This window comes from Colias croceus, chromosome 9 (assembly GCF_905220415.1).
Source record: "Colias croceus chromosome 9, ilColCroc2.1".
NCBI lineage: Eukaryota > Metazoa > Arthropoda > Insecta > Lepidoptera > Pieridae > Colias > Colias croceus.
This window is the reverse complement of record NC_059545.1, coordinates 7,302,804-7,318,686: the sequence shown is the minus strand read 5'-3', so window position 1 is coordinate 7,318,686 and position 15,883 is coordinate 7,302,804. Positions and strand designations below refer to the sequence as shown.

The following is a 15,883-nucleotide window of genomic DNA, read 5'->3' as shown; positions in this document are numbered from 1 at the left end:
TCTAAGGTACATTTCAATGTAATTCTCCTCTACATGGAGACTCTAGTTTTTCCAAGATATGAAACTGCTACTTATTTAGATTTTTTATGAGTTTGCAAGGATTATATACTTTTTTATGTGGATAAATGGTTACTGCGTATAGACAAGACCAACAGAGCGTAACCTGGAATTGATGCTACTTATTTATTTGCAATAAAGTAAATGGTTAGCAATAAAGTTATTAATGTACTAGGTAAGTATAATATTTAAATATGCTCAGATATAGAATTTATATAAAGAGATAGATAAGAATATTGTTTTTGTAATTAGGTATACTATCGTTTACAACGATCTCTATGAGTATATTTTCTTTTAAAATACCAATTAATATTTGAATTGATAAGACGCAGCTAACAATTAAGGACGCGTTTACGAATCTGACAAAAATAAGCAGTTTTTCGATGCATTTTGCGGCAAAATAATACAAAACCAAATTTGACTAATAATTACCATAGATAGATTACTCCTTAATCTTTAAGGACGCTGTCACAAATCTGCGTTACTCAAATTTAGGTATCTAACGTCGCCACGTGGTTCGCGGGAACATCACGCTCACGTAAAAGACGTAAACATAGCGCATTCCATTTTATAGACCATCTTCATACTTGATATTATTATTTTTTTTATATTTTTATTGAAATTGATTCCAGAAGATTACTGGGAACTTTAAAAATTCATTTTGTTACTATTATTAGTAGGTACGATCCTTATAAGTATTTTAGTGTATTCAACCAACTTAAAAAAGTGTGACTATTTTACAACAATTTGAATATGAATTGTATTATTGTATACAATATCGAAGCTTTTTAAGAAATGTATAAAATACTTTTTTAAGAATTATTATCATACATAATATTATGTTACCGGCAATATATTAAACCCGGCATTGTATGCAATTCTTAGTAAATGTATGTTATTTCGAGAAACAGTCGGAATTAAATAAATTAAATTCGTTACCACACATTCACATTACCTATATCTTTAAATCTGAACTTTTCCTAAGTAGCAAACACATTTGCAAATGTGGGTGGTTTTTGGGGTAGCTATTAACCAATATGAGGTCAAAACTAAAATCCAAGATGGCGCCGACGAAAATTTGAAATCTTTTCGTCATGGGTGTCATTTTCAAGGAGTTGGAGTCGCTATTAATCAATATGAGGTCAAATCTAAAATCCAAAATGGCGCCGACGACAATTTGACATCATTTCGTCACGGGTGTCATTTTCATGGTTTTTGGGGTAGCTATTAACCAATATGAGGTCAAAACTAAAATCCAAGATGGCGCCGACAAAAATTTTATATATTTTCTTCATGGGTGTCATTTTTATGGTTATTGGGGTAACTATTAACGAATATGAGGTCAAAACTAAAATCCAAGATGGCGCCGACAAAAATTTTATATATTTTCTTCATGGATGTCATTTTCATGGTTATTGGGGTAGCTATTAACCAATATGAGGTCAAAACTAAAATCCAAGATGGCGCCGACGAAAATTTTACATATTTTCGTCATGGGTGTCATTTTCATGGTTATTGGGGTATCTATTAACCAATATGAGGTCAAAACTAAAATCCAAGATGGCGCCGACGAAAATTTTACATCTTTTCGACACTGGTGTCATTTTCATGGTTTTTGGGGTAGCTATTAACCAACATGAGGTCAAAACTAAAATCGAAGATGGTGTCGACGAAACTTTACATCTTTTCGGCATGGGTGTCATTTTCAAAGTTTTTGAGACAGCTATTACCAAATCCCCAATGTAACCGTCGATAATTAGGTATATTTTTCTTACTCCTTTAAAGTAAACTTAAATAAAATAACAAAAACGTTAACAACCACAGTTTTGTAGAAAGTCTTAAAAAAAACAATTTTAAAGAACATTGAAATGCATATTTAGAAATTTAATATAAAACGCAACTCTGTGGCAATAATGTTAATATTCTGACAGATATTATTAACTTTAAATATATTCTTTAAATATATTCGCTAAACTTTATTTAAAAAAAAGTTTATCTAAAACATTTAAACAAAGAGAATAAAATAAAAAAGAACGTGTGTGCCGAGAAAACGTGTTAGGAGTGAAACTTCTTGGGCGAGATTCATAGATACCAAAATCGCCGCCTTGCTCCATAACGCGACAGTATTACCATGACGCCATCTTAAAATTCGACGACCATCTTGGATTTTAGTTTTGACCTCATATTCGTTAATAGCTACCCCAAAAACCATGAAAATGACACCCATCACGAAAAATGTCAAATTTTCGTCAGCGCCATCTTGGATTATAGTTTTGACCTCATATTCGTTAATAGCTATCCCAAAAACCATGAAAATGACACCCATGATGAAAAGATGTCAAATTTTTCGTCGGCGCCATCTTGGATTTTAGTTTTGACATCAAATTGGTTAATAGCTACCCCAAAAACCATGAAAATGACACCCATGACGAAAAGATGTAAAATTTTTGTCGGCGCCATCTTGGATTATAGTTTTGACCTCATATTCGTTAATAGCTACCCCAAAAACCATGAAAATGACACCCATGACGAAAAGATGTAAAATTTTCGTCGGCGCCATCTTGGATTTCAGTTTTGACCTCATATTGGTTAATAGCTACCCCAAAAACCATGAAAATGACACCCATGACGAAAAGATGTAAAATTTTTGTCGGCGCCATCTTGGATTATAGTTTTGACCTCATATTCGTTAATAGCTACCCCAAAAACCATGAAAATGACACCTATGACGAAAAGATGTAAAATTTTCGTCGGCGCCATCTTGGATTATAGTTTTGACCTCATATTCGTTAATAGCTACCCCAAAAACCATGAAAATGACACCCATGACGAAAAGATGTAAAATTTTCGTCGGCGCCATCTTGGATTTCAGTTTTGACCTCATATTGGTTAATAGCTACCCCAAAAACCATGAAAATGACACCCATGACGAAAAGATGTAAAATTTTTGTCGGCGCCATCTTGGATTTTAGTTTTGACCTCATATTCGTTAATAGCTACCCCAAAAACCATGAAAATGACACCTATGACGAAAAGATGTAAAATTTTCGTCGGCGCCATCTTGGATTTCAGTTTTGACCTCATATTCGGTAATAGCTACCCCAAAAACTATGAAAATGACACCCATCACGAAAAAAGCCAAATTTTCGTCGACGCCATCTTGAATTGTTTTACCCCACCAATCTATTCAACAACCCATAAAAAAGAGGATCTCAGGCAAGGTAATTTTAAAAACATAATTTTAAATTACAAATAATTGGAATATGAAACTTATACAGAACTTTACTCATATAAAGTATCAAATATTTCAAATCACGAAAAAGACAGTGCACGCACAATAATCTTTTTTATTTCGTTTTTATTTTTGGCACGAGGAGCGATACACCCGTCCTTCCAAGAGCGCTTCTGAGCGCGGTCTGACGAACCGCGAGAACAAAATGTATGAAGAAATCGACAAGTATTTTTAATTTAGCTCATTATTGAAATAAAATTTTGATTTAGATTCATAAAAATTACACCATATATAAAGGACTATATATCCCTCAATAAGATATAGTTAAGAAGATAGATTAGGCTCTTAATTTTCCTAAAATGGTACCGGTTTAGACCCCATTTTTTTGCATTTTATGCGTTTATTGTGATGGAAAAAACGTATTTCAGCGACAATTTTGTATGACGTCGTACAATTTTTATAAGATGAACGTAGAGCTGAATATATTATCTTTAAATTAAGATATTACTATGTTCTCACGTGTAATTGCTTTAAGTTAAAATGGTACCGAAAAACAGCGTGTTTTTGTAAAAATACGTTATAGCGTCCTTAAATGGTAGGAATTATTTAATCGAAAATTTTGGTTTATAATATTGTAAAAAATAATTTCCGTTGCCTCTTCACACAAAATTGACAATATCGTGATGAATATAGAAGCATTTTTCTATTATTTAATAAAATAAATTTACTTATTTAAAAATATTTTAAGTAAGCAGACATGTCCAACTCAAAAAGGTAGGAACTAAAACTATCAAAATGTTACAAATAAGCTGAGAAAAAAATTAAAATCAAATCTTATTTTTTCACATATTTAACTGTAACGCGTGATACTTATTGCATGGAAATAAGGGTTATTTTATTTGACACTATCTTGATTTATTGTACAAAAATTTGTAATGAAATATTTTAGTAATTTAGTCGGCGCTCGGACGCCTTTGTGAGTAGACGCTGTGACGCTTGTAGGCAGCTCCTCGTTTACGAAAAGATCGCTGTACGTATACAAAATATTTGACCTAATAAACTTGATCATTGACGAATTCTGCACCGACAACCAAGGCACACCAAGAAAGATTTTATTTATTGTTTTTCATACTTATGGGATTATAAATTTCATATTTAGTTTCTGACTTGATGGAGTGACCTGCATGTGTACTTCGAAGACTGCTACTGGAACTAATAGACGAGTAGAGCTAGGTGTGCCGAGTTTGGGCTCGTTTTGTTAGTTATGTTGAGACCTTACCTCCGGACTTGATGGAGTGACCTGCAGGTGTACTTCGAAGACTGCTACTGGAACTAAAAGACGAGTAGAGCTAGGTGTGCCGAGTTTGGGCTCGTTTTATTAGTTATGTTGAGACCTTACCTCCGGACTTGATGGAATGACCTGCAGGTGTACTTCGAAGACTGCTACTGGAACTAAAAGATGGTTAGAGCTAGGTGTGCCGAGTTTGGGCTCATTTTGTTAGTTATGTTGAGACCTTACCTCCGGACTTGATGGAGTGACCTGCAGGTGCATTTACAAAATATGTTTTATTAATAAATGTAATAATATAGTGTCGACTTATTAAAATACTACAGGTTTGCCGGCAGCTTCGCCTGCATCATTTTTAAATTTAACCCAAATTCGGCGCCATTTTGAAATTCTTTGTTAATTGACCGATTTCGTTCAAAATCGATATCTTAGGATCCTTAGGATCACAAAACAGGAAACTGTTACAAAAATTTGAAAAAGTCAACGCCATTTTGAAATTTTCTGTTATTGTACCGATTTCGTTCAAAATCGATATCTGAGGCTCCCTGGGATCGCAAAACAGGAAACTGGTACCAAAATTTTAAAAAGTCAGCGCCATTTTGAAATTCTTTGTTATTGTACCGATTTCGTTCAAAATCGATATCTGAGGCTCCCTGGGATCGCAAAACAGGAAACTGGTACCAAAATTTTAAAAAGTCAGCGCCATTTTGAAATTCTTTGTTATTGTACCGATTTCGTTCAAAATCGATATCTGAGGCTCCCTGGGATCGTAAAACAGGAAACTGGTACCAAAATTGAAAAAAAAAGTCAACGCCATTTTGAAATTTTCTGTTATTGTACCGATTTCGTTCAAAATCGATATCTGAGGCTCCCTGGGATCGCAAAACAGGAAACTGGTACCAAAATTTTAAAAAGTCAGCGCCATTTTGAAATTCTTTGTTATTGTACCGATTTCGTTCAAAATCGATATCTGAGGCTCCCTGGGATCGCAAAACAGGAAACTGGTACCAAAACTTTTAAAAGTCAGCGCCATTTTGAAATTCTTTGTTATTGTACCGGTTTCGTTCAAAATCGATATCTGAGGCTCCCTGGGATCGCAAAACAGGAAACTGGTACCAAAATTTTAAAAAGTCAGCGCCATTTTGAAATTCTTTGTTATTGTATCGATTTCGTTCAAAATCGATATCTGAGGATCCTTAGGATCACAAAACAGGAAACTGTTACCAAAATTGAAAAAAAGTCAACGCCATTTTGAAATTTTCTGTTATTGTACCGATTTCGTTCAAAATCGATATCTGAGGCTCCCTGGGATCGCAAAACAGGAAACTGGTACCAAAATTTTTAAAAGTCAGCGCCATTTTGAAATTCTTTGTTATTGTACCGATTTCGTTCAAAATAAATATCTAAGGATCCCTAGGATCGCAAAACAGGTAACTGGTACCAATATTTAAATGGCGCCGAATTTTTTAAATTTCGGTACCAAATCTATTTTGTGATCCCAGGGAGTCTCAGATATCGATTTTGAACGAAATCGGTACAATAACAGAAAATTTCAAAATGACGTTGTCTTTTTTCAATTTTGGTAACAGTTTCCTGTTTTGTGATCCTAAGGATCCTCAGATATCGATTTTGAACGAAATCGGTACAATAACAAAGAATTTCAAAATGACGTTGTCTTTTTTCAATTTTGGTAACAGTTTCCTGTTTTGTGATCCTAAGGATCCTCAGATATCGATTTTGAACGAAATCGGTACAATAACAAAGAATTTCAAAATGGCGCTGACTTTTTAAAATTTTGGTACCAGTTTCCTATTTTGTGATCCCAGGGAGTCTCAGATATCGATTTTGAACGAAATCGGTACAATAACAGAAAATTTCAAAATGACGTTGTCTTTTTTCAATTTTGGTAACAGTTTCCTGTTTTGTGATCCTAAGGATCCTCAGATATCGATTTTGAACGAAATCGGTACAATAACAAAGAATTTCAAAATGGCGCTGACTTTTTAAAATTTTGGTACCAGTTTCCTGTTTTGCGATCCCAGGGAGCCTCAGATATCGATTTTGAACGAAATCGGTACAATAACAGAAAATTTCAAAATGGCGTTGACTTTTTTTCAATTTTGGTAACAGTTTCCTGTTTTGTGATCCTAAGGATCCTCAGATATCGATTTGGAACGAAATCGCTACAATAACAAAAAAATTCAAAATGGCGCTGACTTTTTAAAATTTTGGTACCAGTTTCCTGTTTTGCGATCCCAGGGAGCCTCAGATATCGATTTTGAACGAAATCGGTACAATAACAAAGAATTTCAAAATGGCGCTGACTTTTAAAAATTTTGGTACCAGTTTCCTGTTTTGCGATCCCAGGGAGCCTCAGATATCGATTTTGAACGAAATCGGTACAATAACAAAGAATTTCAAAATGGTGCTGACTTTTAAAAATTTTGGTACCAGTTTCCTGTTTTGCGATCCCAGGGAGCCTCAGATATCGATTTTGAACGAAATCGGTACAATAACAAAGAATTTCAAAATGGCGCTGACTTTTTAAAATTTTGGTACCAGTTTCCTGTTTTGCGATCCCAGGGAGCCTCAGTTAACGATTTTGAACGAAATCGGTACAATAACAGAAAATTTCAAAATGGCGTTGACTTTTTTTCAATTTTGGTAACAGTTTCCTGTTTTGTGATCCTAAGGATCCTCAGATATCGATTTTGAACGAAATCGGTACAATAACAAAGAATTTCAAAATGGCGCTGACTTTTTAAAATTTTGGTACCAGTTTCCTGTTTTGCGATCCCAGGGAGCCTCAGATATCGATTTTGAACGAAATCGGTACAATAACAGAAAATTTCAAAATGGCGTTGACTTTTTCAAATTTTTGTAACAGTTTCCTGTTTTGTGATCCTAAGGATCCTCAGATATCGATTTTGAACGAAATCGGTCAATTAACAAAGAATTTCAAAATGGCGCCGAATTTGGGTTAAATTTAAAAATGATGCAGGCGAAGCTGCCGGCAAACCTGTAGTATTTTAATAAGTCGACACTATATTATTACATTAATTAATAAAACATATTTTGTAAATGCACCTGCAGGTCACTCCATCAAGTCCGGAGGTAAGGTCTCAACATAACTAACAAAATGAGCCCAAACTCGGCACACCTAGCTCTAACCATCTTTTAGTTCCAGTAGCAGTCTTCGAAGTACACCTGCAGGTCATTCCATCAAGTCCGGAGGTAAGGTCTCAACATAACTAATAAAACGAGCCCAAACTCGGCACACCTAGCTCTACTCGTCTTTTAGTTCCAGTAGCAGTCTTCGAAGTACACCTGCAGGTCACTCCATCAAGTCCGGAGGTAAGGTCTCAACATAACTAACAAAACGAGCCCAAACTCGGCACACCTAGCTCTACTCGTCTATTAGTTCCAGTAGCAGTCTTCGAAGTACACCTGCAGGTCATTCCATCAAGTCCGGAGGTAAGGTCTCAACATTACTAACAAAACGAGCCCAAACTCGGCACACCTAGCTCCACTCGTCTATGAGTTCCAGTACCAGTCTTCGAAGTACACTTCGGCAAGTACTTGTTTACCAAACAATCACTGTCCAATGAAATTAGATAAATGGTATCTACTTTTGTGACCATTCAACGTTACAAACTTTACAAATCAAAGTAAAGTTAAAAAAAACATAGCAATAAAAATAAGCTCAATTATCAAGTCGTGTCAGTTTACTCATAATTTCGCCGCTTCGCGCATTTCGATGTGTGTGTGAGCCGTGCACGTGTAGTAGTAATACTCAATACCTAAAATTGATGCGCGTCAATTTGTAAATACGTCCTTAAGGACGCTGTCACAAATCTGCGTTACTCAAATTTAGGTATCTAACGTCGCCACGTGGTTCGCGGGAACATCACGCTCACGTAAAAGACGTAAACATAGCGCATTCCATTTTATAGACCATCTTCATACTTGATATTATTATTTTTTTTTATATTTTTATTGAAATTGATTCCAGAAGATTACTGGGAACTTTAAAAATTCATTTTGTTACTATTATTAGTAGGTACGATCCTTATAAGTATTTTAGTGTATTCAACCAACTTAAAAAAGTGTGACTATTTTACAACAATTTGAATATGAATTGTATTATTGTATACAATATCGAAGCTTTTTAAGAAATGTATAAAATACTTTTTTAAGAATTATTATCATACATAATATTATGTTACCGGCAATATATTAAACCCGGCATTGTATGCAATTCTTAGTAAATGTATGTTATTTCGAGAAACAGTCGGAATGAAAAAATTAAATTCGTTACCACACATTCACATTACCTATATCTTTGAATCTGAACTTTTCCTAAGTAGCAAACACATTTGCAAATGTGGGTGGTTTTTGGGGTAGCTATTAACCAATATGAGGTCAAAACTAAAATCCAAGATGGCGCAGACGAAAATTTGAAATCTTTTCGTCATGGGTGTCATTTTCAAGGAGTTGGAGTCGCTATTAATCAATATGAGGTCAAATCTAAAATCCAAAATGGCGCCGACGACAATTTGACATCATTTCGTCACGGGTGTCATTTTCATGGTTTTTGGGGTAGCTATTAACCAATATGAGGTCAAAACTAAAATCCAAGATGGCGCCGACAAAAATTTTATATATTTTCTTCATGGGTGTCATTTTTATGGTTAATGGGGTAACTATTAACGAATATGAGGTCAAAACTAAAATCCAAGATGGCGCCGACAAAAATTTTATATATTTTCTTCATGGATGTCATTTTCATGGTTATTGGGGTAGCTATTAACCAATATGAGGTCAAAACTAAAATCCAAGATGGCGCCGACGAAAATTTTACATATTTTCGTCATGGGTGTCATTTTCATGGTTATTGGGGTATCTATTAACCAATATGAGGTCAAAACTAAAATCCAAGATGGCGCCGACGAAAATTTTACATCTTTTCGACACTGGTGTCATTTTCATGGTTTTTGGGGTAGCTATTAACCAACATGAGGTCAAAACTAAAATCGAAGATGGTGTCGACGAAACTTTACATCTTTTCGGCATGGGTGTCATTTTCAAAGTTTTTGAGACAGCTATTACCAAATCCCCAATGTAACCGTCGATAATTAGGTATATTTTTCTTACTCCTTTAAAGTAAACTTAAATAAAATAACAAAAACGTTAACAACAACAGTTTTGTAGAAAGTCTTAAAAAAAACAATTTTAAAGAACATTGAAATGCATATTTAGAAATTTAATATAAAACGCAACTCTGTGGCAATAATGTTAATATTCTGACAGATATTATTAACTTTAAATATATTCTTTAAATATATTCGCTAAACTTTATTTAAAAAAAAGTTTATCTAAAACATTTAAACAAAGAGAATAAAATAAAAAAGAACGTGTGTGCCGAGAAAACGTGTCAGGAGTGAAACTTTTTGGGCGAGATTCATAGATACCAAAATCGCCGCCTTGCTCCATAACGCGACAGTATTACCATGACGCCATCTTGAAATTCGACGACCATCTTGGATTTTAGTTTTGACCTCATATTCGTTAATAGCTACCCCAAAAACCATGAAAATGACACCCATCACGAAAAATGTCAAATTTTCGTCAGCGCCATCTTGGATTATAGTTTTGACCTCATATTCGTTAATAGCTATCCCAAAAACCATGAAAATGACACCCATGATGAAAAGATGTCAAATTTTTCGTCGGCGCCATCTTGGATTTTAGTTTTGACTTCAAATTGGTTAATAGCTACCCCAAAAACCATGAAAATGACACCCATGACGAAAAGATGTAAAATTTTTGTCGGCGCCATCTTGGATTATAGTTTTGACCTCATATTCGTTAATAGCTACCCCAAAAACCATGAAAATGACACCCATGACGAAAAGATGTAAAATTTTCGTCGGCGCCATCTTGGATTTCAGTTTTGACCTCATATTGGTTAATAGCTACCCCAAAAACCATGAAAATGACACCCATGACGAAAAGATGTAAAATTTTTGTCGGCGCCATCTTGGATTATAGTTTTGACCTCATATTCGTTAATAGCTACCCCAAAAACCATGAAAATGACACCCATGACGAAAAGATGTAAAATTTTCGTCGGCGCCATCTTGGATTTCAGTTTTGACCTCATATTCGGTAATAGCTACCCCAAAAACTATGAAAATGACACCCATCACGAAAAAAAGCCAAATTTTCGTCGACGCCATCTTGAATTGTTTTACCCCACCAATCTATTCAACAACCCATAAAAAAGAGGATCTCAGGCAAGGTAATTTTAAAAACATAATTTTAAATTACAAATAATTGGAATATGAAACTTATACAGAACTTTACTCATATAAAGTATCAAATATTTCAAATCACGAAAAAGACAGTGCACGCACAATAATCTTTTTTATTTCGTTTTTATTTTTGGCACGAGGAGCGATACACCCGTCCTTCCAAGAGCGCTTCTGAGCGCGGTCTGACGAACCGCGAGAACAAAATGTATGAAGAAATCGACAAGTATTTTTAATTTAGCTCATTATTGAAATAAAATTTTGATTTAGATTCATAAAAATTACACCATATATAAAGGACTATATATCCCTCAATAAGATATAGTTAAGAAGATAGATTAGGCTCTTAATTTTCCTAAAATGGTACCGGTTTAGACCCCATTTTTTTGCATTTTATGCGTTTATTGTGATGGAAAAAACGTATTTCAGCGACAATTTTGTATGACGTCGTACAATTTTTATAAGATGAACGTAGAGCTGAATATATTATCTTTAAATTAAGATATTACTATGTTCTCACGTGTAATTGCTTTAAGTTAAAATGGTACCGAAAAACAGCGTGTTTTTGTAAAAATACGTTATAGCGTCCTTAAACAATAATTATCTACACGTGCGCAAAATATATCATTTTTAAAATTTATTTTTTTAGATTAATTAAACTATGTATTTATCAACTAAAATGCAATTAAGGTTTAATTGTAAAAGGCTTATGTTTATCCAATTAAATATGCATGATTGACAACAAGTTTTTTAAACGGCATAATAGGTAGATATCATTACAAGTAGCTTATTTTAAAACGCATTAGTTACAATTATTTTTAAATTATCAAATTATTATTATTATTCATGAATACCTATGGCTATAAGTATTCATTAATAGTTATTCATGAATACCTATGACATAAACTTTATATACGTATGACGAGGAAAATTAGCTACCTAGGTCTACTCCTGCATTCGAATATTCATAAGCCCAATTTTTGTTTTCGCTAGAATCTAAATATTACATTAGAACCTGATTGTATTGTTGAACAATATTTCTCCATTGTATAAAAAAAGCAATTAAAAGTATAAATACAATTCTAATAACTTATTCAATGATTTTCCATGGGGAAAATGCGTCTTAGTATCATGTGAGATCCATACCCGTAATATGTCAAGGGTACTAGTAATTAATTACATAATTAAATTATTATTCTGTAATATTCTCCAGCGAAGGTCGTGAGAGTTGGACTGGAAATAATTACATAACACACATGCTTACGTCACGCTAGACTGCCTAATTTAGAGCTAAAAATATATTAGGCATTTACAGACTGAAATCCACCCAATGCTTGTAATATGTAGGTTTACACGATATTATACAATATAATTATTTTAATGCCTTTAAAAAAAATAAAAAGTATCAAATCGAGTTTTTGTAAATTGTCAAATTTTAAAACATTGCTTTGTCAGCTGTTGTCTATTATTTACTTATAGAATAGGTACATACTACATATACTATATATTTATGTTATCCTTATTTAATTTGACAACTAAGCAGCCGCCATAATGAGTTGAAGTAATAGTAAAATACAAGATAAGATTATGTTAATGAACTTTGAAAATATCTGACGTAGATAGGTACCTAGGTAGGTAGTTAACAAATTCTTTGAAGACCACATGGAATCATATTTTATGAACCGTATTTGAGCTATTTACGTTAACTGTTCTAATTAGTGCAATGATATACAAAGGATAGATAAGTTACTATAAATGTCAATAATTGTGTAAACAGGGAATCTCGTGTAAGACAGGTTAAAAGTTTATCGCATGTATAAGTGCCGGCAGAGTGCTCTGTACTTTTCCTTGTTCTAATTTTAACATAATGGTAATTGTACTATAATCGTTAAAAATAACATATTATTGTTGATTGTATTCTTATGACGTAAATTATTTAACGATATAGATGAAATTATTAATGATAAAAGTTGATTAGTAGTTAATTCTTGAATATTTTATTTTATTGGAAAAAATTGCATTTGACTTCAACATAAATGACAGCAATAGAGTTTGGAACGACGACTTTGCATCTTTAATTCTACAAAAGATTGTAAAATATAGATGTCTTGTTATGGAACTTATGCAAAGCTTCTTATTTCAAGTTTTTAAGATTTTTAAAAAATCCATACTAAATATTCATCTAAAAAATGTACAAATTGATGAACTTCCTAACTAATTTGAAGTCCCAACTCCCAACCTACAATTCGCACGCAGCCCGTATGAATGCTAATAATTCAATTGTTTTTGTCAATGGAAGGTCAAGTAAGCACCTCATAAAGGTTTCCTTTGTAGATAGGTAATTCCAAAAGGACATTCCGAAGGTTGTAGCAAAATGAGGTGAAGAGTAAACAAATGTTTATCGAATATTGTTGAACCGGTATTGTTGAAAATAATCTCATTATAAATTGTAAATACTATGACGTCAACTCAAATAAATATAGACATATTGTACTGTATCATACATGTGTACTTAAAAAGAGTAAAAAAATGGGGCATTCGGGTTAAATTGCCAAGCGGGGAGATGGGTACGAGGAAGGTAGAATAGAATGTAGAGCGGCGGGCGGAGTGTTGTCGACGCGCTCAGAAACAACCTAAATAAAACAGGCCAGCAGGGAGTAGCCGTCTCGATGAACAGTGAACACGGAACGCACACACGGCCACTACACACGCTCGCCGGCTCGCACACTCTCGCCACACTCACACACCGCTCTCCAGACGAAAATAAATCCACTCGTATCGCCATGCAAATAGGAAGGCGCACGGGCATAATAATGCCAGCTGTCATAAACGAGGAGATCCTTACGTTTCGTGGTACTGTCGTAAGACGGTCACGGGCGCAGCATCTCAGGCCGCGGGTCACGGCGACGTCAAATCTCATCCGAAGGCGCCGTCCGCCACTCCGAACTGGTTTTGTGGGCGCGTTTGGATTCCGATGGAAAAGTACACGAGCGTGACGTCCACTAACATTCGGCACTCGCGGTATCGCGTCTCACTGCGGTCACCCAGCAGGAAAATCAAACGGAGATTAGCATGAATGATATAAAAGTAAACGCAAACGAGGTGCGACGTCGGCGCGGGTCGCAGCGCGACTGGCGGCGGCACTACGAGGAGCTCCGTGCGTAGTGAGTGGCCGTGAGCCGTGAGGTGCGGGGACGAGGAAACCCGGCGCTCGTACGGCGTGCCTCGCTCAGCCCACGCGAGGGGGAGGGTGCGGGGGGGACGCGGATTAATCACGTAGTAAGTATGCCCCCCGGGGCCGCACCGACCCGCGCATAGAACCTGCGCCCGGCCAATACATGAATAAATACTAAATGCAACGAACGCTCGTCGTGCCAGACTGAAACCGGACACTTATCGAAGCTAAATGAATTCCTGCGTGAACGTTGCCACCGAATCTTGGCCCAACGTCGGCCTACAAGGCGCCGCACCTCAACAGCTCGTGATGCAACATTGTAATGCGTTTAATTTTATGAAAGTAATTGACTGGAAATATCTGCTGATGCCTTAACTTTTAAATCTTGATACATTTCTTAAAGAACGGATTGACAGCTCTACATTTATTAACTCTACATTAAACTTGTCTGGCAGGTTTGAGAAAAAGTTGGTGTGAAATTTGTAAAAATTAGCCTCTTTAAGACAGCAATAGAGTCTTTATTAATTCACAAATACTTAAGAGTCCGATTTAACTCAAAAAATAAAACTATATTTATTAATCTGCGCTACTACTAACACTGCTAGTGGGAAGTTGTTATTTGTAAATATCTATATCACAGTATGCGTATAATTAAGTTTCTACACCGAAATGTTTTGTTAAAAACAATTCCACTTCATCTTAAGCGTTAGATAATCAACAATTAACTAAATGACTCAGTCACGAATTCCGTAAAACATGAAATCTCTTATTGTCTTTTGTAAAAAGCTTACAAAGGCTAGAGGAATGATTTTCGCAATACTACAGTAGCAGCCGTACACTCGAGTGTAATCCACGTCTGCCTATTGTTCGACAAACGGTATCTAAGATAAGCCTTAAAAAGGAGCGAGGCGGTCCTTAAGGACAAATAGACGTTATTACATCCATTGTGGGACTTCGTTTTATCTAGATTAACCATTTAGAGTTTTTAGAATGGCCTTATCTTCATCACGTAGGTATATGCTTTTGCACTTAACTGTTCCCAATTTTGGAAATTGTTTTATTTATAATGTGATTTATAAAATGTGTAAAAGCAATTAACGCTGAAGTTTTTGTTATATCAGTGGTAATTTGATTCAATTGAATTTCACGGAGAGTAGGTTCAATATGAAAATGTAATCCAAAAATTGTACAAACCTCTGTTGGAATTAATGGTTTTTGATATGATTTATTAAATATCCTATTTAAGAACATAAATACTCGTATGCATAACAAATCAAACGGTTTGTCCACTGCAATAGTGTATATGTCATAAAAAAATCAGAGAAAATAACAAACGTGTAGGTATTGCTATGCTACACGTATATGCTGGATTATATTTTTGGAAATTTTCCTGAATACGTTTTATCTAAATTGTTCATTCACTTTAACGTTTTACGATGTTTCTCAGAAACTAATTTACAAATTATATTTTAACATATTAAACAACTAAATTAAACATTGAAAGTTATAAAATTTCTTCTCGTACATGGGAACTTATTAAAAAAAAGGTCTTAAACTTAAATTCTAACGCGTTGAACTCTACTTAAGGGGCATCGATCGATTCGATACGCACACCTCAAGCGATACCTACTTAAACATGTTTTACTTAGCTCCTTCGTGCGTCAGGCATATAAATATTAATGTTTACTTAACGAAACTTTGATAAATTCGTATATATCTTTATAGTCTGGTTAATATTTAATGTCGAGAGCAGCTGTTGAATAATTAAGAAAAACTATTAAGATAGTTGTAAAAGGGTTATTTAGGACGTCCATCCGTGA

The 15,883-nt window shown here is 34.7% G+C and overlaps 1 protein-coding gene across 1 annotated transcript in view; it reads right to left on the bottom strand.

The window, feature by feature from the left end:
* The window catches only part of LOC123694370 (ataxin-1), a 39,912-nt gene extending 25,870 nt beyond the window's left edge, over positions 1-14,042 (bottom strand). Inside the window, exon 1 of the mRNA XM_045639793.1 lies at positions 13,734-14,042. The gene's annotated coding sequence lies outside the window, so the exon portion shown is untranslated. The remainder of the gene's footprint in view (positions 1-13,733) is intronic.
* Between the last annotated feature and the right edge of the window lie 1,841 nt (positions 14,043-15,883).